Raw genomic sequence first — 20,839 nt, 5'->3', positions numbered from 1 at the left:
CTTCCCCAGTGTGATAATGTAAACTCTTGTAACAACCCAAACTGACTTATAAGTACTTCCCTGTATTAGTACGTTGGCTAGAACATCAAGTGTTGGATAACTGATACGTGGTTTGCTACACTACTGAAAGCTGGATCTATTGTCACAGCCTCCACATTCCACAGACAGGATACAACATAAAGTTTTTGGATAACTGAGAGGTTGTGGTGGACACTCACAGATTCAACATTCCGGCCAAGGGCCCTGTGTGCGAAGTGACAGGCTGTCCCCCCGTACTGCCCTTGGGCCCCGTGTGAGTTTGGGTATTGATTCTAAAAACGCCCCCCCTCCTGCACTACCTTCCCTTGGTTGTGGATATTGTGCCTTTTGGGTATAGTTGTTGTTACATAACCCTCCCGTTGTCCTCCTATTATGCCTAGCACACAGTGTCCCCCCCGGGTCACCCTGTCCCGTCTTGGCTAAAGGCCCAGTGGGCACAAGTGTGACAGTATGGGTGTGAACAGCCTTTGCAGATGTATTTCTTACACCTGCAGCACGCGGTGTGTGTCTTGGCGTCCTTCTTGGGTGGGCAGAGCTGACACCTCTTCCTCTTACTCGCCTCCAGCCGGGCAGCCGGGGCTGGGTCGGAGGCGGCGGCCGGGCCGACGGCTCGCTCAAGGGCTTGCGGACGAGCCTCGGCGGATACACGCTCGCCCCGTATGACTTTGACAAGTGCTGAGGCGGCTTCGGTGCGGGGGAGACGCTGCCTTCTTTGGATCAAGGGCTTCACGAGCGCCTTTCCGAGCTGCTCCAGGAACACCCTCCTCTTGTTCCGCTTCCCGGGCATCCAGTCGGGGTTGATCTCTCGCCATATGACAAAGGCGTTGTAGGAGGACACGTCGAGGATGTTGTGGAAGATGACCAGGGGCCAGCGGGCGGTCATCCGTCTGCAGCTGTAGGTGCCGACCACCTTGTCTAGGTTGTCCACGCCGCCCTTGTTGCAGTTGTAGTCTAGGATGAGGGCCGGCTTCCGGTCTCGGCGATCGCTAACGTCGGGCTCCGCGTGCCGCGTGCTCAGAAGCAGCACGTTCTTATTTCTCTTTGCCAGGTAGGACACTAGAGTGGCGGTGGGCGTGAAGGCGAACCTGGAGGACGAGACCTGTCTGTCCTTGGACTGGAGCAGCGCGGGAGGGAGCTCGGGCTTGTTCTTTCGCACCGTGCCCACCATGGTGAGGTTCCTCTCGAGGAGCCGCTGCCCGAGTTCGTAGGAGGTGAAGAAATTGTCACACGTGACGTTGTGACCGCCCGGCAGTCCCTCGGTCAGATCGAGGACGACGCGCGCGCCCTGGTTCTTCTCGGGGCCTCCGCCGGCCGCCTTGCCGGTGTACACTTGCATCTTCCAAGCGTAGCTGGACTTGGCGTCGCAGGCCACCCACGACTTGATGCCGTATTTGGCCGGCTTGCTGGGAATGTACTGTCGGAAAGGACAGCGTCCTTGAGGCGAGGGAGAGGGGAGGGAGAGGAGAGGGAGAGGAGATTAGCAGCGTCATACACAGATACATAGACTGCCCGTGCTCTCTACGCTACACGTACAAACACAGATACCAGCGTCATCGTTACCGGCTCACCATCGGGGCGCACTGCGTTTACGTTACACGCAGCCGCCTCCGCCGCCCGTGCTACTGCCGATTGCTACTACTGCCGATTGCTACTACTGCCCGTGCTACTACTGCCCGTGCTCCACGTTGCTACTCTTGCCGATTGCTACTACTGCCCGTGCTACTACTGCCCGTGCTCTCTATGCTACACGTACATAGACAGATACATTGACTGCCCGTGCTCTACGCTACACGTACAAACACAGATACATAGACTGCCCGTGCTCTCTACGCTACACGTACAAACACAGATACATAGACTGCCCGTGCTCTCTACGCTACGCGTACGTACACAGATGCATAGACGGTACCTCTGAACGGGACCAGTTGTTCGTCCACCGTCACTTCGGGCCCCGGGTTGTAGAGGGCCTGCAGCCGCTCCTCCCACAGGTCCCACACCTCTCTCACGGCCGCCAGTCTGTCGGTGGCGAGTCTCGCGGGTCTCGACTGGCGGTCGTCGAATCGCAGCAGCCTCGAGTACTTGTGAAACGCCTTGAGCGGCATGGTGGCGCGGAACACGGTCCTGCCGCTCTCGGCGTCCCACAGGCTGGCCGCGGCCTCGCCTCGGGACCTGTAGACGCCGGCTAGGATCAGCAGCCCTACGTAGGCGCGCAGGTCGGTGGAGTCCATGGGTCGCCAGCCGTCGCCGTATTTTCTCACCCCCTGCAGATTCGTCATGTCCACGATGATCCTTTCTATCGCCGGTGTGACAAACAGACGGAAGGCGGACGCGATGTCGAGCGCTCGCGACGCGGCGTAGGCCGTGGGGCCCGGCGTCACGGCGGGGCAGGGCCGGCGGATGGCGCGGGGCCGGTCCGGGCCGCGATAGGCCACGGAGGACCATTTGATTTTGCCGTTTTTTTGACAGCAACGTCTCCCTTTCTGGCTCTGGCTCTCTGGCTCTGTCTCGCTCTCGCTCTCTGTCTCTGGCTCGCTCTCTGTCTGGCTCTCTGTCTCGCTCTCGGCCAGCGGCCGCGTCTCCCTCTCGCTCTCCCTCCGGCTCTTCCTCCGAAGAGGAGCACGACCGCGAGGCCGAGTCGTCTTCGTAGTCGTCTGCGTCGCGCTCGGGGTTGTATTCCTCACCGTCTTCATCTTCCGAAACGTCCTCCTCTTCGGAATCGCAGTAGTCTTCTTCGTCTTCTTGGTCGACGCTGGAGGATATCTGTTCCAGGACCTGAGCCGCGCTGAAACCGGGACTGTGAGGCGTCGTAGGCGGAGGCAACACGCTCGGCGGGGTCGTATTCCTCGTCGTCGTCCTCGTCGTCGTCCTCATCATCGTCCTCATCTTCTTCTTCTTCTTCTTCTTGTTCTTCTTGTTCTTCTTGTTCTTGTTCTTCTTCTTCTTCTTCTTCTTCTTGACAATATTAGTAGGCTCTCTACGCCCTGCTTACTGTCGTAGGCGGAGGGCTCACGCTCGGCGGGGTCTTATTCCTCCTCGTCGTCGTCCTCGTCCTCATCTTCTTCTTCTTCTTCTTCTTCTTCTTCTTCTTCTTCTTCTTCTTCTTCTTCTTCTTCCTGACAATATTAGTAGCCTCTCTACGCCCTGCTTACGGTGGCCACGTGAATGGGACGAGGCACGCGAATGGACGAGGCGCGTGGTCGGCCCTGCCTGCTCCTTCGGGCCCTTCGGCCCCTTCGGTCCCATCCGGGACGCTCGGCTGGCCTCCCCGTGTTATAGCACCGAGGTCGTGCACTGAGTTGTTGGGGACAACTGGTCCCTGCCGGGGTCACTCAGACCCGGCCCAGACAGAGGGGAACAACTCCTAACACAGGCCCCGGGTCACTCCGACCCAGCTCAAGACAGGGGTAGGAGGGTTACAACATACACCTTGCTAACGCTGCCGGGGTCACTCTGACCCAAGCCCCCGGGACAGAGGGGAACAACTCATAACGCAGGGCCTACAACAGGGCCCGGGTCACTGTGACCCGGCCCAGACAGGGGTAGGAGGGTTACAACATACACCTTGCTAACGCTGCCAGAGTCTCTCTAACCCACACAGACACTGGGAATCGACTCGTAACGCTGGCCGGGGGTAACTCTGACCCGCCGAGGCAAGGGGAAGGTTGTGTAACAACAGCCATACCCGAAAGGCACAATTTCCACAACCAAGGGAAAGTAGTTTGTAGGGGGGCGTTTTTAGATTCGATATCCAAACTCACACGGGGCCCAAGGGCCCGATGGGGGGACAGAGGGCCGTATTCGACACAGGCCCTTGCCCGGAATGTTGAGCGTGTCAATTTTGGGGCAGGACCTTTTACTAGTATCCAGCAGGTGGTGGTGTTGGGTCACTGTGACCCCGGCCTGCCAGGGTCTCTCTGACCCACACAGACACGGGGGAAGCGACTGGTAACGCTGCCGAGGGTCACTCTGACCCCTCTGACGTCACTATGACCCCGCCCACACAGGGGCAGGGGCAGGAGGGTTACAACATACACCTTGCTAACGCCGCCGGGGTCACTCTGACCCCTCTGACGTCACTATGACCCCGCCCACACAGGGGCAGGAGGGTTACAACATACACCTTGCTAACGCTGCCGGGGTCACTCCGACCCACACACAGACACGGGCAATCAACTCGGAACTGCCCGGGGTCGCTCTGACCCGCCGAGACAACGGGAGGGTTAAGTAAAATGGCGGGAAACGGGGGAACCCACGAAGAGCGCTTCGCCCTACTTTCACTTTGGATGTTTTTTCTTTCTTTTTTCTTTCCTTGACAACGGGAGGAATGTGTTGCACCGTTCCCGGAGGTACTGCAATACCGGGTCGATGCGTGGAGCGGACGGAGCAAGCCCCATTTCCGACTCCCTGTTCGAAAAATCCATTTAATATGTAGTCCCCCGATGGGGGACGTATCAGATATTAAACTGATAAGAACAGATACTACACTTGATCTTAGCCAAAAGGCCGAGAAGCGATAACCCACAAATGGAACCCTGCACCCGCCGGGCACCCGGGGGTCTCGGCAGACTTTGGCGGTTCGGCAAAAGGTGGCTCCTCCTCCTCTCCCCCCCACCCCCCACCCACCCACCCACCCACCCACCCACCCACCCACCCACCCAACCTTTCCCTGGCGACAGACAGACAGACAGACAGACAGACAGACAGACATGCGGGTGTTTTTTTTTTTTTGAAGTCGCCAATGCGTCTTTAAGTCACTAGCTCTTTGAACTCAATTGCCCTTAGCGACAACTTGGAGTGGAGAAATACACCGGTCAGTCCGATTGAAGTCAAACGCATGAGCAAAAAGTGTCTCGGCGGTGGGTGGGTGGGCATCATCATCTCTGTCAATTTCTCTTGAAACAAGCTATACCGAGCTCTGCCAGAAGCAAAGCCCTTCCAAAAATACTTTGAACTCATAAGTGTTCCTCTCCACGGAAGTCTTTAGTAAAAGGCGAAAGGCTTGTGCGTAATGAAGAGAAACCAGAGTCGTATGGAAGTCAGAGGTCGGGGCCCGAGACACACTCTGTGCACTACTAGGCTGGGATCTCGCGGGTGGGTGGTCACCCAACCCACTCTGACAACTTTTCCAGGGCTGTGTGTGGGTAAAAAGTCACAGACAGACAGACAGACAGACAGACAGACAGACAGACAGACTCACTCACTCACTCACTCACTCACTCACTCACTCACTCACTCACTCACTCACTCACTCACTATCCTGACCAACGTTTTTTTTTTTTTTTTTTTTTTTTTTTTTTTTTTAAGTAAAATGGCGGGAAACGGGGGAACCCACGAAGAGCGCTTCGCCCTACTTTCACTTTGGATGTTTTTTCTTTCTTTTTTCTTTCCTTGACAACGGGAGGAATGTGTTGCACCGTTCCCGGAGGTACTGCAATACCGGGTCGATGCGTGGAGCGGACGGAGCAAGCCCCATTTCCGACTCCCTGTTCGAAAAATCCATTTAATATGTAGTCCCCCGATGGGGGACGTATCAGATATTAAACTGATAAGAACAGATACTACACTTGATCTTAGCCAAAAGGCCGAGAAGCGATAACCCACAAATGGAACCCTGCACCCGCCGGGCACCCGGGGGTCTCGGCAGACTTTGGCGGTTCGGCAAAAGGTGGCTCCTCCTCCTCTCCCCCCCACCCCCCACCCACCCACCCACCCACCCACCCACCCACCCACCCAACCTTTCCCTGGCGACAGACAGACAGACAGACAGACAGACAGACAGACAGACAGACAGACATGCGGGTGTTTTTTTTTTTTTGAAGTCGCCAATGCGTCTTTAAGTCACTAGCTCTTTGAACTCAATTGCCCTTAGCGACAACTTGGAGTGGAGAAATACACCGGTCAGTCCGATTGAAGTCAAACGCATGAGCAAAAAGTGTCTCGGCGGTGGGTGGGTGGGCATCATCATCTCTGTCAATTTCTCTTGAAACAAGCTATACCGAGCTCTGCCAGAAGCAAAGCCCTTCCAAAAATACTTTGAACTCATAAGTGTTCCTCTCCACGGAAGTCTTTAGTAAAAGGCGAAAGGCTTGTGCGTAATGAAGAGAAACCAGAGTCGTATGGAAGTCAGAGGTCGGGGCCCGAGACACACTCTGTGCACTACTAGGCTGGGATCTCGCGGGTGGGTGGTCACCCAACCCACTCTGACAACTTTTCCAGGGCTGTGTGTGGGTAAAAAGTCACAGACAGACAGACAGACAGACAGACAGACAGACAGACAGACACTCACTCACTCACTCACTCACTCACTCACTCACTCACTCACTCACTCACTCACTCACTATCCTGACCAACGTTTTTTTTTTTTTTTTTTTTTTTTTTTTTTTTTTAAGTAAAATGGCGGGAAACGGGGGAACCCACGAAGAGCGCTTCGCCCTACTTTCACTTTGGATGTTTTTTCTTTCTTTTTTCTTTCCTTGACAACGGGAGGAATGTGTTGCACCGTTCCCGGAGGTACTGCAATACCGGGTCGATGCGTGGAGCGGACGGAGCAAGCCCCATTTCCGACTCCCTGTTCGAAAAATCCATTTAATATGTAGTCCCCCGATGGGGGACGTATCAGATATTAAACTGATAAGAACAGATACTACACTTGATCTTAGCCAAAAGGCCGAGAAGCGATAACCCACAAATGGAACCCTGCACCCGCCGGGCACCCGGGGGTCTCGGCAGACTTTGGCGGTTCGGCAAAAGGTGGCTCCTCCTCCTCTCCCCCCCACCCCCCACCCACCCACCCACCCACCCACCCACCCACCCACCCAACCAACCTTTCCCTGGCGACAGACAGACAGACAGACAGACAGACAGACAGACATGCGGGTGTTTTTTTTTTTTTTGAAGTCGCCAATGCGTCTTTAAGTCACTAGCTCTTTGAACTCAATTGCCCTTAGCGACAACTTGGAGTGGAGAAATACACCGGTCAGTCCGATTGAAGTCAAACGCATGAGCAAAAAGTGTCTCGGCGGTGGGTGGGTGGGCATCATCATCTCTGTCAATTTCTCTTGAAACAAGCTATACCGAGCTCTGCCAGAAGCAAAGCCCTTCCAAAAATACTTTGAACTCATAAGTGTTCCTCTCCACGGAAGTCTTTAGTAAAAGGCGAAAGGCTTGTGCGTAATGAAGAGAAACCAGAGTCGTATGGAAGTCAGAGGTCGGGGCCCGAGACACACTCTGTGCACTACTAGGCTGGGATCTCGCGGGTGGGTGGTCACCCAACCCACTCTGACAACTTTTCCAGGGCTGTGTGTGGGTAAAAAGTCACAGACAGACAGACAGACAGACAGACAGACAGACAGACAGACAGACTCACTCACTCACTCACTCACTCACTCACTCACTCACTCACTCACTCACTCACTCACTATCCTGACCAACGTTTTTTTTTTTTTTTTTTTTTTTTTTTTTTTTTTAAGTAAAATGGCGGGAAACGGGGGAACCCACGAAGAGCGCTTCGCCCTACTTTCACTTTGGATGTTTTTTCTTTCTTTTTTCTTTCCTTGACAACGGGAGGAATGTGTTGCACCGTTCCCGGAGGTACTGCAATACCGGGTCGATGCGTGGAGCGGACGGAGCAAGCCCCATTTCCGACTCCCTGTTCGAAAAATCCATTTAATATGTAGTCCCCCGATGGGGGACGTATCAGATATTAAACTGATAAGAACAGATACTACACTTGATCTTAGCCAAAAGGCCGAGAAGCGATAACCCACAAATGGAACCCTGCACCCGCCGGGCACCCGGGGGTCTCGGCAGACTTTGGCGGTTCGGCAAAAGGTGGCTCCTCCTCCTCTCCCCCCCACCCCCCACCCACCCACCCACCCACCCACCCACCCACCCACCCAACCTTTCCCTGGCGACAGACAGACAGACAGACAGACAGACAGACAGACAGACATGCGGGTGTTTTTTTTTTTTTGAAGTCGCCAATGCGTCTTTAAGTCACTAGCTCTTTGAACTCAATTGCCCTTAGCGACAACTTGGAGTGGAGAAATACACCGGTCAGTCCGATTGAAGTCAAACGCATGAGCAAAAAGTGTCTCGGCGGTGGGTGGGTGGGCATCATCATCTCTGTCAATTTCTCTTGAAACAAGCTATACCGAGCTCTGCCAGAAGCAAAGCCCTTCCAAAAATACTTTGAACTCATAAGTGTTCCTCTCCACGGAAGTCTTTAGTAAAAGGCGAAAGGCTTGTGCGTAATGAAGAGAAACCAGAGTCGTATGGAAGTCAGAGGTCGGGGCCCGAGACACACTCTGTGCACTACTAGGCTGGGATCTCGCGGGTGGGTGGTCACCCAACCCACTCTGACAACTTTTCCAGGGCTGTGTGTGGGTAAAAAGTCACAGACAGACAGACAGACAGACAGACAGACAGACAGACAGACAGACTCACTCACTCACTCACTCACTCACTCACTCACTCACTCACTCACTCACTCACTCACTCACTATCCTGACCAACGTTTTTTTTTTTTTTTTTTTTTTTTTTTTTTTTTTAAGTAAAATGGCGGGAAACGGGGGAACCCACGAAGAGCGCTTCGCCCTACTTTCACTTTGGATGTTTTTTCTTTCTTTTTTCTTTCCTTGACAACGGGAGGAATGTGTTGCACCGTTCCCGGAGGTACTGCAATACCGGGTCGATGCGTGGAGCGGACGGAGCAAGCCCCATTTCCGACTCCCTGTTCGAAAAATCCATTTAATATGTAGTCCCCCGATGGGGGACGTATCAGATATTAAACTGATAAGAACAGATACTACACTTGATCTTAGCCAAAAGGCCGAGAAGCGATAACCCACAAATGGAACCCTGCACCCGCCGGGCACCCGGGGGTCTCGGCAGACTTTGGCGGTTCGGCAAAAGGTGGCTCCTCCTCCTCTCCCCCCCACCCCCCACCCACCCACCCACCCACCCACCCACCCACCCACCCACCCAACCTTTCCCTGGCGACAGAACAGACAGACAGACAAGACAGACAGACAGACAGACAGACATGCGGGTGTTTTTTTTTTTTTGAAGTCGCCAATGCGTCTTTAAGTCACTAGCTCTTTGAACTCAATTGCCCTTAGCGACAACTTGGAGTGGAGAAATACACCGGTCAGTCCGATTGAAGTCAAACGCATGAGCAAAAAGTGTCTCGGCGGTGGGTGGGTGGGCATCATCATCTCTGTCAATTTCTCTTGAAACAAGCTATACCGAGCTCTGCCAGAAGCAAAGCCCTTCCAAAAATACTTTGAACTCATAAGTGTTCCTCTCCACGGAAGTCTTTAGTAAAAGGCGAAAGGCTTGTGCGTAATGAAGAGAAACCAGAGTCGTATGGAAGTCAGAGGTCGGGGCCCGAGACACACTCTGTGCACTACTAGGCTGGGATCTCGCGGGTGGGTGGTCACCCAACCCACTCTGACAACTTTTCCAGGGCTGTGTGTGGGTAAAAAGTCACAGACAGACAGACAGACAGACAGACAGACAGACAGACAGACTCACTCACTCACTCACTCACTCACTCACTCACTCACTCACTCACTCACTCACTCACTATCCTGACCAACGTTTTTTTTTTTTTTTTTTTTTTTTTTTTTTTTTTAAGTAAAATGGCGGGAAACGGGGGAACCCACGAAGAGCGCTTCGCCCTACTTTCACTTTGGATGTTTTTTCTTTCTTTTTTCTTTCCTTGACAACGGGAGGAATGTGTTGCACCGTTCCCGGAGGTACTGCAATACCGGGTCGATGCGTGGAGCGGACGGAGCAAGCCCCATTTCCGACTCCCTGTTCGAAAAATCCATTTAATATGTAGTCCCCCGATGGGGGACGTATCAGATATTAAACTGATAAGAACAGATACTACACTTGATCTTAGCCAAAAGGCCGAGAAGCGATAACCCACAAATGGAACCCTGCACCCGCCGGGCACCCGGGGGTCTCGGCAGACTTTGGCGGTTCGGCAAAAGGTGGCTCCTCCTCCTCTCCCCCCCACCCCCCACCCACCCACCCACCCACCCACCCACCCACCCACCCACCCAACCTTTCCCTGGCGACAGACAGACAGACAGACAGACAGACAGACAGACAGACATGCGGGTGTTTTTTTTTTTTTGAAGTCGCCAATGCGTCTTTAAGTCACTAGCTCTTTGAACTCAATTGCCCTTAGCGACAACTTGGAGTGGAGAAATACACCGGTCAGTCCGATTGAAGTCAAACGCATGAGCAAAAAGTGTCTCGGCGGTGGGTGGGTGGGCATCATCATCTCTGTCAATTTCTCTTGAAACAAGCTATACCGAGCTCTGCCAGAAGCAAAGCCCTTCCAAAAATACTTTGAACTCATAAGTGTTCCTCTCCACGGAAGTCTTTAGTAAAAGGCGAAAGGCTTGTGCGTAATGAAGAGAAACCAGAGTCGTATGGAAGTCAGAGGTCGGGGCCCGAGACACACTCTGTGCACTACTAGGCTGGGATCTCGCGGGTGGGTGGTCACCCAACCCACTCTGACAACTTTTCCAGGGCTGTGTGTGGGTAAAAAGTCACAGACAGACAGACAGACAGACAGACAGACAGACAGACAGACAGACAGACAGACAGACTGACTCACTCACTCACTCACTCACTCACTCACTCACTCACTCACTCACTATCCTGACCAACGTTTTTTTTTTTTTTTTTTTTTTTTTTTTTTTTTTAAGTAAAATGGCGGGAAACGGGGGAACCCACGAAGAGCGCTTCGCCCTACTTTCACTTTGGATGTTTTTTCTTTCTTTTTTCTTTCCTTGACAACGGGAGGAATGTGTTGCACCGTTCCCGGAGGTACTGCAATACCGGGTCGATGCGTGGAGCGGACGGAGCAAGCCCCATTTCCGACTCCCTGTTCGAAAAATCCATTTAATATGTAGTCCCCCGATGGGGGACGTATCAGATATTAAACTGATAAGAACAGATTTTTTTTTTTTTTTTTATTATTTTATATAAAAAATATAAAATATTTATTTATTATCTTCCATAAACCAACAAAAATCTTCCATTTTTACATAATTTCAAATCATATCTCTTTAACCAACAAAATCATTCTCAATAACCTACTAAATAACCAACTCACATCTTCAATTTTTACATAAAAACCAACTCAAATCTTCCAATTTACATAATTTCAAACTATATTTCTTTAACAAAATCCATCAAAAACTTAAACAATAGCAAAAACCAAATCAATAAACCTCTAGGGGAACATCCTCCCTCCCCTTCCCCTCTCCCATCTACCCACCAACACATAAATGTCACTCAGGGCCATCTCCCTTCCTCTGTCCCACCCTCAAAGCCATCCCTTCACCCTCGTCCAAACTACTGACCGAGGACCCTATGTCCCCATACAGGTATCCTGTACCTCCCTCCATCCCCCTGCTTAGTGCCATCACCTGGCGGTTCAACTCCTCCAGCGGTGTGAAAGAAGAAGAAGGAGAGGGAGCCCACGAAGGTCCTGCCACTTCTCCCTCTCCCCCCCTCTCCCCACCATCTCTCCTCCTCCCGCTATCCACAGTCTCCTCCCTCTTCTTCCTCCTCTTCTTCTGAATCGACCCCAAGGGGACCATTCTCTCTCTCTCCCTCTCCCTATCCTCCTCCTCATACAAACCCCTCTCCCTCATCTCCTCTCCAAATCTCCTCTCCAAATTTTCAAGCACCCTCCTAAAATCCTCCTCCCCCATCTTCCTAAACCACTTGGCAGAATATCCAGCAGCCTTCTCATTTTCCTCCTTCCCCCATGTCTCCCTCGGCCCTATATCCTCCTCCCTCTCCCGTAATGCCCCATACACTGCTCTTCTCTTCTCCTCCTCTGTCCTACCTATTTTCTTCCTCCCACCCCCCTTCTCTATCCCCTTCTCCTTCCTTTTCTCTCCTTTTCCCTCCTTCCCTTCCTCCCCTTCTGACCCAACCACCACTCCTTCCATTTCGACCATCTCTCCTTCTACCCCGACCTCCTCTCCTTCAACCATCACTCCTTCCATCCCGGCCACCTCTCCTTCTGTCCTTGCCCCCACTCTTTCTGTCCCAGTCACCACTCCATCTGTCCCGTCCACCACTCCTTCTGTCACGACCACCACTCCTTCTGTCCCAGCCACCACTCTTTCTATCTCGGCCACCACTCCTTCTGTCCCGGCCTCCCCTCCTTCTGTCCCGGCCTCCACTCCTTCTGTCCCAGCCACCACTCCTTCTGTCCCGTTCCTCTTCTTCTCTTTCTCCTCTTCTCTCTCTGACTCCTTTGGTACAGTTCCTTCCTCTCTGCCACCACCTTCTGCGCGCTCCTCTCCTCTTCTACCCCCATCCCCCGCTCTCGCTCCCCCCCCAGCTGCAGACGCGTATGACCTCCGCCTAGCCTGGCAGTCCCGCCACAGGTGTGCCACTGAGCCACACCCATGACATGCCCTAGGCTCGGCACAGTCCCTCGCCTCGTGCTCACCAGACCCACAGAACCTGCACTTTCTATCACTACACGAGGCGAGGATATGACCATAGGCCATACAACGCCTGCAAAAAGGAGGCTGACGGGCATAAAATAATGTCCCCCTATCAGCCCCCAGGGAGAACATTGCTGGAGGATGGAGGTAACCATCCAAACCCTTCGGGTCCTCCCTAAGAAGGACCTGGAACCCTCTCCTCCCTGTCCAGTATCCCAGGGAGTCCCTGAGGTACCTCGCTGAGGAAACGTTGTCAGCGTACCTCCCCAGATAAGCCCTCACATCCTCATCTTTCACATGTGGATTGTACATTGTGACTGTGACCACCCTTAAATTTCTCCTTGCCAGGCTGATCACCTCATAGTGGCACAGGGGTCTTGCTTCTTCCAGATCCTTTACCTTCTTCCTGATCTCCTCATATTTTCCCTCCGTGTATAACGTCACTTCAAAAGCCTTCTCCAATGGGTTACTCTGTAGGCACAGAACCTCCTTTACCCCTAACTTCAGAGTCTCCATCAAGATGGTCCTCCCGAACATCTCTCTCCCCCATGGCTCTACTTCCTTCTCCTTCCATATAAATCTTAAGGTATTCGCCAACCCTATCCCTGGAACCTCTCTTCTTTCTTTTCTCCCTTCCATCTTTCCCACCAAAAAGCCTCTCTTTTCAATTGCCACCAAAAAATATCCTTGAAAACCAACCTCTTTTACCAAAAACAATAAACTTTCCTCCCTCCGGGCTTCCCTCGACCTTCTGACTCAGCGAGCTCTGGGGCACCTCGGTACCAAGCTTGATCTGAGCCAAAAGGCCGAGAAGCGATAACCCACAAATGGAACCCTGCACCCGCCGGGCACCCGGGGGTCTCGGCAGACTTTGGCGGTTCGGCAAAAGGTGGCTCCTCCTCCTCTCCCCCCCACCCCCCACCCACCCACCCACCCACCCACCCAACCTTTCCCTGGCGACAGACAGACAGACAGACAGACAGACAGACAGACAGACAGACAGACAGACAGACAGACATGCGGGTGTTTTTTTTTTTTTGAAGTCGCCAATGCGTCTTTAAGTCACTAGCTCTTTGAACTCAATTGCCCTTAGCGACAACTTGGAGTGGAGAAATACACCGGTCAGTCCGATTGAAGTCAAACGCATGAGCAAAAAGTGTCTCGGCGGTGGGTGGGTGGGCATCATCATCTCTGTCAATTTCTCTTGAAACAAGCTATACCGAGCTCTGCCAGAAGCAAAGCCCTTCCAAAAATACTTTGAACTCATAAGTGTTCCTCTCCACGGAAGTCTTTAGTAAAAGGCGAAAGGCTTGTGCGTAATGAAGAGAAACCAGAGTCGTATGGAAGTCAGAGGTCGGGGCCCGAGACACACTCTGTGCACTACTAGGCTGGGATCTCGCGGGTGGGTGGTCACCCAACCCACTCTGACAACTTTTCCAGGGCTGTGTGTGGGTAAAAAGTCACAGACAGACAGACAGACAGACAGACAGACAGACAGACAGACAGACAGACTCACTCACTCACTCACTCACTCACTCACTCACTCACTCACTCACTCACTATCCTGACCAACGTTTTTTTTTTTTTTTTTTTTTTTTTTTTTTTTTAAGTAAAATGGCGGGAAACGGGGGAACCCACGAAGAGCGCTTCGCCCTACTTTCACTTTGGATGTTTTTTCTTTCTTTTTTCTTTCCTTGACAACGGGAGGAATGTGTTGCACCGTTCCCGGAGGTACTGCAATACCGGGTCGATGCGTGGAGCGGACGGAGCAAGCCCCATTTCCGACTCCCTGTTCGAAAAATCCATTTAATATGTAGTCCCCCGATGGGGGACGTATCAGATATTAAACTGATAAGAACAGATTTTTTTTTATATAAAATATTTATTACCTTTCAAAAACCAACAATAATCTCCCGTATTTTCACAAATTCAAAATATATTTCTCTAACCATCAAACAAAAAAACTCTATCCGCAATTTAAACAATAACCATACCCAATCAAATAAACATCTAGGGGAACATCCTCCCTCCCCTTCCCCTCTCCCATCTACCCACCATACCAAAAATGTCACCCAGGGCCATCTCCCTGTCCCTGACCTATAGGTGTTAAGGAGGAAAAGGTAGAAAGAAAAGAGGAAACACCCGAAAGTCCTGCCCCCTCCCCCTCCCCCCCTCCCCCCCCCCCCCTCCTCTCCCCTTCCCATTGTCCACAGTCTCCCCCTTTTTCTTCTTCTTCTTCTTTTGGATATGCACCAAAGAACCACTTTTTTCTCTTGCCCTATCCCTCTCCACATACAATCCCTTCTCCCTCATCTCCTCCCCAAACACCCTATCATATCTGACAAGCTCCATCCTAAATTCTCTATTCCCCATCATCCTAACCTCCATCTTACACCTCTCCAAGTTCCGACTATTTTCCTCCTTCCCCCAATTTTCTATCGACTTTTTCCCGTCCTCCATCTCCAACATTCTCCCATATACTAGCCTTTTCTGCTCTTCCACCCTCCTCTCTTCTACCCTACCTTCCTCTATCCCCTTCCCCTTCCTTTTCCCCCCTTTTCCTCCCTCTTCCCCCTCCACCTCTCCTTCTGTCCCCACCCTACCCTCCTGATCCCCAGACAAAAACTTCTCCCTAACCACCTTCTCAAATTCTCTCTTCACCCTCTCAAATTCCCCTTCCCTCCAACCCTTTACCGGCCCCTTCTTCTCTATCCTCTCCCTTATCATTCGAAGGACTTCCTTTTTCCTTCCCATGTCCAACTCCTCCCCTTCTTCTTCCTTCCTCTCCTCTCCCCCTGTCTCTACCTCCATTTCCGAATCCTCTACTTCTGCTTCCTTCCTCTCTTCTCCCTCTTTCCCCTCCTCCTCTCCTTCCCTCCAAACCCTCTTTCCGTCTTCTCCTTTCTTCTCTTCTTCCCTATCACACCTTGCGTAATAACCCATTTTTCCCATCCTACCTTCATGTTCTATTTCCTGCCATTCTTTATATTTCCCCCTTACCCTGTCTATCTCTTTATACAACCCCTCCCTCCTCATCTCCTTTTCAAATTTTCCCTCATATTTCGACACCTGCCTATCAAAATCCTCTCCCTCCATGTCTAACACCTCCCTCCTAAATTTCCACCCTATATCCTTCAATTCCCCTTCTTTCAAAACCCCCTTTTCCTTCCTATATTCTTCTATTTTCCCGTAGACCAGTCTATCCATCATCTCCCTTCCCACATTCCCCTCCTCCCTTAATATTTCCTTCTCCTCCTTTCTTTTTGCCTCTTTCTCCTCCTCCTCTACTCTGACCCCCTCCATCCCGGCCATCCCTCCCTCTGCCCCTACCACCTCTCCTTCCATCCCAACCACCTCTCCTTCTATCTCACACACCACTCCTTCCCTCCCAGCCCCCACTCCATCTGTCCCGTCCACCACTCCTTCTGACACGGCCACCACTCCCTCTGTCCCAGCCCCCACTCCATCTGTCCCGTCCACCACTCCTTCTGTTCCGACCTCCACTCCTTCTGTCCCGTCCTCCACTCCTTCTGTCCCAACCACCACTCCTTCTGTCTCGTTCCTCTTCTTCTCTTTCTCCTCTTCTCTTTGTGTCTCCTTCGGTACAGTTCCTCCTCCTCTGCCACCCCCTCCTGCGCGCTCCTCTCCTCTTCTACCCCCATCCCCAGCTCTCGCTCCCCCCCCTGCTGCAGACGCGTATGACCTCCGCCTGGCGGGGCAGTCCCGCCACAGGTGCGCCCCTGAGCCACACCCGTGGCATGTCTTAGGCTCGGCACAGTCCCTCGCCTCGTGCCCACCAGACCCACAGAACCTGCACTTTCTTTCACTGCACGAGGCGAGGGTATGGCCATAGGCCATACAACGCCTGCAAAAAGGAGGCTGACGGGCATAAAATAATGTCCCCCTATCAGCCCCCAGGGAGAACATTGCTGGAGGATGGAGGTAACCATCCAAACCCTTCGGGTCCTCCCTAAGAAGGACCTGGAACCCTCTCCTCCCTGTCCAGTATCCCAGGGAGTCCCTGAGGTACCTCGCTGAGGAAATGTTGTCAGCGTACCTCCCCAGATAAGCCCTCACATCCTCATCTTTCACATGTGGATTGTACATTGTGACTGTGACCACCCTTAAATTTCTCCTTGCCAGGCTGATCACCTCATAGTGGCACAGGGGTCTTGCTTCTTCCAGATCCTTTACCTTCTTCCTGATCTCCTCATATTTTCCCTCCGTGTATAACGTCACTTCAAAAGCCTTCTCCAATGGGTTACTCTGTAGGCACAGAACCTCCTTTACCCCTAACTTCAGAGTCTCCATCAAGATGGTCCTCCCGAACATCTCTCTCCCCCATGGCTCTACTTCCTTCTCCTTCCATATAAATCTTAAGGTATTCGCCAACCCTATCCCTGGAACCTCTCTTCTTTCTTTTCTCCCTTCCATCTTTCCCACCAAAAAGCCTCTCTTTTCAATTGCCACCAAAAAATATCCTTGAAAACCAACCTCTTTTACCAAAAACAATAAACTTTCCTCCCTCCGGGCTTCCCTCGACCTTCTGACTCAGCGAGCTCTGGGGCACCTCGGTACCAAGCTTGATCTGAGCCAAAAGGCCGAGAAGCGATAACCCACAAATGGAACCCTGCACCCGCCGGGCACCCGGGGGTCTCGGCAGACTTTGGCGGTTCGGCAAAAGGTGGCTCCTCCTCCTCTCCCCCCCACCCCCCACCCACCCACCCACCCACCCACCCAACCTTTCCCTGGCGACAGACAGACAGACAGACAGACAGACAGACAGACAGACAGACAGACAGACAGACATGCGGGTGTTTTTTTTTTTTTTGAAGTCGCCAATGCGTCTTTAAGTCACTAGCTCTTTGAACTCAATTGCCCTTAGCGACAACTTGGAGTGGAGAAATACACCGGTCAGTCCGATTGAAGTCAAACGCATGAGCAAAAAGTGTCTCGGCGGTGGGTGGGTGGGCATCATCATCTCTGTCAATTTCTCTTGAAACAAGCTATACCGAGCTCTGCCAGAAGCAAAGCCCTTCCAAAAATACTTTGAACTCATAAGTGTTCCTCTCCACGGAAGTCTTTAGTAAAAGGCGAAAGGCTTGTGCGTAATGAAGAGAAACCAGAGTCGTATGGAAGTCAGAGGTCGGGGCCCGAGACACACTCTGTGCACTACTAGGCTGGGATCTCGCGGGTGGGTGGTCACCCAACCCACTCTGACAACTTTTCCAGGGCTGTGTGTGGGTAAAAAGTCACAGACAGACAGACAGACAGACAGACAGACAGACAGACAGACAGACTCACTCACTCACTCACTCACTCACTCACTCACTCACTCACTATCCTGACCAACGTTTTTTTTTTTTTTTTTTTTTTTTTTTTTTATAACCCTCCCGTTGTCTCGGCGGGTCAGAGCGACCCCGGGCAGTTCCGAGTTGATTGCCCGTGTCTGTGTGTGGGTCGGAGTGACCCCGGCAGCGTTAGCAAGGTGTATGTTGTAACCCTCCTGCCCCTGTGTGGGCGGGGTCATAGTGACGTCAGAGGGGTCAGAGTGACCCCGGCGGCGTTAGCAAGGTGTATGTTGTAACCCTCCTGCCCCTGCCCCTGTGTGGGCGGGGTCATAGTGACGTCAGAGGGGTCAGAGTGACCCTCGGCAGCGTTACCAGTCGCTTCCCCCGTGTCTGTGTGGGTCAGAGAGACCCTGGCAGGCCGGGGTCACAGTGACCCAACACCACCACCTGCTGGATACTAGTAAAAGGTCCTGCCCCAAAATTGACACGCTCAACATTCCGGGCAAGGGCCTGTGTCGAATACGGCCCTCTGTCCCCGGGCCCTTGGGCCCCGTGTGAGTTTGGATATCGAATCTAAAAACGCCCCCCTACAAACTACTTTCCCTTGGTTGTGGAAATTGTGCCTTTCGGGTATGGCTGTTGTTACACAACCTTCCCCTTGCCTCGGCGGGTCAGAGTTACCCCCGGCCAGCGTTACGAGTCGATTCCCAGTGTCTGTGTGGGTTAGAGAGACTCTGGCAGCGTTAGCAAGGTGTATGTTGTAACCCTCCTACCCCTGTCTGGGCCGGGTCACAGTGACCCGGGCCCTGTTGTAGGCCCTGCGTTATGAGTTGTTCCCCTCTGTCCCGGGGGCTTGGGTCAGAGTGACCCCGGCAGCGTTAGCAAGGTGTATGTTGTAACCCTCCTACCCCTGTCTTGAGCTGGGTCGGAGTGACCCGGGGCCTGTGTTAGGAGTTGTTCCCCTCTGTCTGGGCCGGGTCTGAGTGACCCCGGCAGGGACCAGTTGTCCCCAACAACTCAGTGCACGACCTCGGTGCTATAACACGGGGAGGCCAGCCGAGCGTCCCGGATGGGACCGAAGGGGCCGAAGGGCCCGAAGGAGCAGGCAGGGCCGACCACGCGCCTCGTCCATTCGCGTGCCTCGTCCCATTCACGTGGCCACCGTAAGCAGGGCGTAGAGAGGCTACTAATATTGTCAGGAAGAAGAAGAAGAAGAAGAAGAAGAAGAAGAAGAAGAAGAAGAAGAAGAAGATGAGGACGAGGACGACGACGAGGAGGAATAAGACCCCGCCGAGCGTGAGCCCTCCGCCTACGACAGTAAGCAGGGCGTAGAGAGCCTACTAATATTGTCAAGAAGAAGAAGAAGAAGAAGAAGAACAAGAACAAGAAGAACAAGAAGAACAAGAAGAAGAAGAAGAAGAAGATGAGGACGATGATGAGGACGACGACGAGGACGACGACGAGGAATACGACCCCGCCGAGCGTGTTGCCTCCGCCTACGACGCCTCACAGTCCCGGTTTCAGCGCGGCTCAGGTCCTGGAACAGATATCCTCCAGCGTCGACCAAGAAGACGAAGAAGACTACTGCGATTCCGAAGAGGAGGACGTTTCGGAAGATGAAGACGGTGAGGAATACAACCCCGAGCGCGACGCAGACGACTACGAAGACGACTCGGCCTCGCGGTCGTGCTCCTCTTCGGAGGAAGAGCCGGAGGGAGAGCGAGAGGGAGACGCGGCCGCTGGCCGAGAGCGAGACAGAGAGCCAGACAGAGAGCGAGCCAGAGACAGAGAGCGAGAGCGAGACAGAGCCAGAGAGCCAGAGCCAGAAAGGGAGACGTTGCTGTCAAAAAACGGCAAAATCAAATGGTCCTCCGTGGCCTATCGCGGCCCGGACCGGCCCCGCGCCATCCGCCGGCCCTGCCCCGCCGTGACGCCGGGCCCCACGGCCTACGCCGCGTCGCGAGCGCTCGACATCGCGTCCGCCTTCCGTCTGTTTGTCACACCGGCGATAGAAAGGATCATCGTGGACATGACGAATCTGCAGGGGGTGAGAAAATACGGCGACGGCTGGCGACCCATGGACTCCACCGACCTGCGCGCCTACGTAGGGCTGCTGATCCTAGCCGGCGTCTACAGGTCCCGAGGCGAGGCCGCGGCCAGCCTGTGGGACGCCGAGAGCGGCAGGACCGTGTTCCGCGCCACCATGCCGCTCAAGGCGTTTCACAAGTACTCGAGGCTGCTGCGATTCGACGACCGCCAGTCGAGACCCGCGAGACTCGCCACCGACAGACTGGCGGCCGTGAGAGAGGTGTGGGACCTGTGGGAGGAGCGGCTGCAGGCCCTCTACAACCCGGGGCCCGAAGTGACGGTGGACGAACAACTGGTCCCGTTCAGAGGTACCGTCTATGCATCTGTGTACGTACGCGTAGCGTAGAGAGCACGGGCAGTCTATGTATCTGTGTTTGTACGTGTAGCGTAGAGAGCACGGGCAGTCTATGTATCTGTGTTTGTACGTGTAGCGTAGAGCACGGGCAGTCAATGTATCTGTCTATGTACGTGTAGCATAGAGAGCACGGGCAGTAGTAGCACGGGCAGTAGTAGCAATCGGCAAGAGTAGCAACGTGGAGCACGGGCAGTAGTAGCACGGGCAGTAGTAGCAATCGGCAGTAGTAGCAATCGGCAGTAGCACGGGCGGCGGAGGCGGCTGCGTGTAACGTAAACGCAGTGCGCCCCGATGGTGAGCCGGTAACGATGACGCTGGTATCTGTGTTTGTACGTGTAGCGTAGAGAGCACGGGCAGTCTATGTATCTGTGTATGACGCTGCTAATCTCCTCTCCCTCTCCTCTCCCTCCCCTCTCCCTCGCCTCAAGGACGCTGTCCTTTCCGACAGTACATTCCCAGCAAGCCGGCCAAATACGGCATCAAGTCGTGGGTGGCCTGCGACGCCAAGTCCAGCTACGCTTGGAAGATGCAAGTGTACACCGGCAAGGCGGCCGGCGGAGGCCCCGAGAAGAACCAGG

The 20,839-nt window shown here is 53.3% G+C and overlaps 15 non-coding genes and 1 pseudogene across 15 annotated transcripts; all 16 read right to left on the bottom strand.

Moving 5' to 3' along the window:
- Positions 1-4,363: 4,363 nt before the first annotated feature.
- Positions 4,364-4,554, bottom strand: LOC120040787. Its single transcript, XR_005475760.1, has one exon. It is a non-coding gene; the product is annotated as a U2 spliceosomal RNA (small nuclear RNA).
- A 396-nt stretch (positions 4,555-4,950) lies between these two features.
- Positions 4,951-5,067, bottom strand: LOC120040798. The gene has a single exon (XR_005475770.1). It is a non-coding gene; the product is annotated as a U5 spliceosomal RNA (small nuclear RNA).
- A 375-nt stretch (positions 5,068-5,442) lies between these two features.
- On the bottom strand, positions 5,443-5,633 carry LOC120040801. Its single transcript, XR_005475773.1, has one exon. It is a non-coding gene; the product is annotated as a U2 spliceosomal RNA (small nuclear RNA).
- A 404-nt stretch (positions 5,634-6,037) lies between these two features.
- Positions 6,038-6,154, bottom strand: LOC120040796. The gene has a single exon (XR_005475768.1). It is a non-coding gene; the product is annotated as a U5 spliceosomal RNA (small nuclear RNA).
- Positions 6,155-6,527: 373 nt separating this feature from the next.
- LOC120040800 lies at positions 6,528-6,718 on the bottom strand. Its single transcript, XR_005475772.1, has one exon. It is a non-coding gene; the product is annotated as a U2 spliceosomal RNA (small nuclear RNA).
- Positions 6,719-7,115: 397 nt separating this feature from the next.
- LOC120040795 lies at positions 7,116-7,232 on the bottom strand. The gene has a single exon (XR_005475767.1). It is a non-coding gene; the product is annotated as a U5 spliceosomal RNA (small nuclear RNA).
- Positions 7,233-7,607: 375 nt separating this feature from the next.
- Positions 7,608-7,798, bottom strand: LOC120040799. The gene has a single exon (XR_005475771.1). It is a non-coding gene; the product is annotated as a U2 spliceosomal RNA (small nuclear RNA).
- Positions 7,799-8,194: 396 nt separating this feature from the next.
- Positions 8,195-8,311, bottom strand: LOC120040794. The gene has a single exon (XR_005475766.1). It is a non-coding gene; the product is annotated as a U5 spliceosomal RNA (small nuclear RNA).
- Positions 8,312-8,690: 379 nt separating this feature from the next.
- Positions 8,691-8,881, bottom strand: LOC120040797. The gene has a single exon (XR_005475769.1). It is a non-coding gene; the product is annotated as a U2 spliceosomal RNA (small nuclear RNA).
- Positions 8,882-9,287: 406 nt separating this feature from the next.
- Positions 9,288-9,404, bottom strand: LOC120040793. The gene has a single exon (XR_005475765.1). It is a non-coding gene; the product is annotated as a U5 spliceosomal RNA (small nuclear RNA).
- A 371-nt stretch (positions 9,405-9,775) lies between these two features.
- On the bottom strand, positions 9,776-9,966 carry LOC120040786. Its single transcript, XR_005475759.1, has one exon. It is a non-coding gene; the product is annotated as a U2 spliceosomal RNA (small nuclear RNA).
- Positions 9,967-10,366: 400 nt separating this feature from the next.
- Positions 10,367-10,483, bottom strand: LOC120040792. The gene has a single exon (XR_005475764.1). It is a non-coding gene; the product is annotated as a U5 spliceosomal RNA (small nuclear RNA).
- A 379-nt stretch (positions 10,484-10,862) lies between these two features.
- LOC120040788 lies at positions 10,863-11,053 on the bottom strand. The gene has a single exon (XR_005475761.1). It is a non-coding gene; the product is annotated as a U2 spliceosomal RNA (small nuclear RNA).
- A 2,696-nt stretch (positions 11,054-13,749) lies between these two features.
- On the bottom strand, positions 13,750-13,866 carry LOC120040791. The gene has a single exon (XR_005475763.1). It is a non-coding gene; the product is annotated as a U5 spliceosomal RNA (small nuclear RNA).
- Positions 13,867-14,236: 370 nt separating this feature from the next.
- LOC120040789 lies at positions 14,237-14,413 on the bottom strand (annotated as a pseudogene).
- A 3,128-nt stretch (positions 14,414-17,541) lies between these two features.
- On the bottom strand, positions 17,542-17,658 carry LOC120040790. The gene has a single exon (XR_005475762.1). It is a non-coding gene; the product is annotated as a U5 spliceosomal RNA (small nuclear RNA).
- Positions 17,659-20,839: the final 3,181 nt, after the last annotated feature.

This window comes from Salvelinus namaycush, unplaced genomic scaffold (genome assembly GCF_016432855.1).
Source record: "Salvelinus namaycush isolate Seneca unplaced genomic scaffold, SaNama_1.0 Scaffold3797, whole genome shotgun sequence".
Lineage (NCBI taxonomy): Eukaryota > Metazoa > Chordata > Actinopteri > Salmoniformes > Salmonidae > Salvelinus > Salvelinus namaycush.
The sequence above is the reverse complement of the archived record's forward strand: the minus strand, read 5'-3'. Positions and strand labels throughout refer to the sequence as shown.